Below are 1,034 nucleotides of genomic sequence, written 5' to 3'. Positions count from 1 at the left end.
CATTTGTAGAGGTAACAGTTAGGTTTGGACATATTGAGAGTAAACGTGTGAAAAGATTATACTATTGACATTTCTGTTTCATATAAACAGTATGAAATTCAGAAGCGATATCTTTTGGAAATGGAGTTTTATGAGAAGACTTAATTTTCTCTTGATTCTGATAGCAGATCATCCAGAATCTCATTTCAAAATCTTGTTTTTAACAAACATTAATCATCATTAAAATGAAGCTCACACAATATATTGATGAGTTTAAAGTTTATGGGTCTATGGCCATGCTATCCTGAACAAGCCCAATCTTATCTGACCTCAGAAGCTAAGCAGGATTGGGCTTGATTAGTACTTGGATGGGAGACCACTTAGGAATACCAGGTGCTGTAGGCATTAAAAATAAAAAATAAGGGATTGTAAACTGACAAGGTCCTTACAATCTGTGAGGTCAACCAAGGGCTGCCTCGCCTAAAATAAAATAAAATAAAAATAAAAATAAATAAAGTTTATGGTACCTAGCGCACAGGCACATGACATCTGTTTCAGCTTTCTATCCTAAAAGCTGAAAAGTTCATCTTGTTATTTCTTCCATAGAATACATGAAGCCTGAAATCAAGGAGTAAGCCAGAAATGGCAACTCTGACAATTACACTAAATGATTTACTAGGGAAATGTTTGCTTCCTATAATCCATTTTCGAGGCTCATTAGTTTAGAGATCTTGGAGCACAAAGAGAGAATATATTTACTAGAAGGCAAAACGATAATTTCCCGTGACTTAAAATTGAGACTACACCTGATCATTTTAGGCTCCCCATAGGTAATTAAGGGTTTTACTATTATGCTGAGGAGATCAATCCAGATTCATCCAATGATGGCATGGATGAGTATGTCTGGAATTCTTTAAAGCAGCTTCAACTATCATGTTTCTTGGGGGAAAATTAATCTTGGACTTCTATGACTCAATACTAAGACTTTCAGTTTCTTGAATTACTTAGGAATACATCACTGGCTCATCCCATTCGATGGATCTCAACCAGGTGAG

At 35.5% G+C, this 1,034-nt stretch overlaps 1 pseudogene; it reads left to right on the top strand.

The window, feature by feature from the left end:
* The first annotated feature begins 265 nt into the window (after positions 1 to 265).
* Positions 266 to 384, top strand: LOC112476843 (annotated as a pseudogene).
* Positions 385 to 1,034: the final 650 nt, after the last annotated feature.

Source organism: Pteropus alecto, unplaced genomic scaffold, assembly GCF_000325575.1.
Source record: "Pteropus alecto unplaced genomic scaffold, ASM32557v1 scaffold81, whole genome shotgun sequence".
NCBI classification, from domain to species: domain Eukaryota; kingdom Metazoa; phylum Chordata; class Mammalia; order Chiroptera; family Pteropodidae; genus Pteropus; species Pteropus alecto.
Note: the sequence above shows the minus strand (reverse complement) of the source record. Positions and strands in the feature narration are given on the sequence as shown.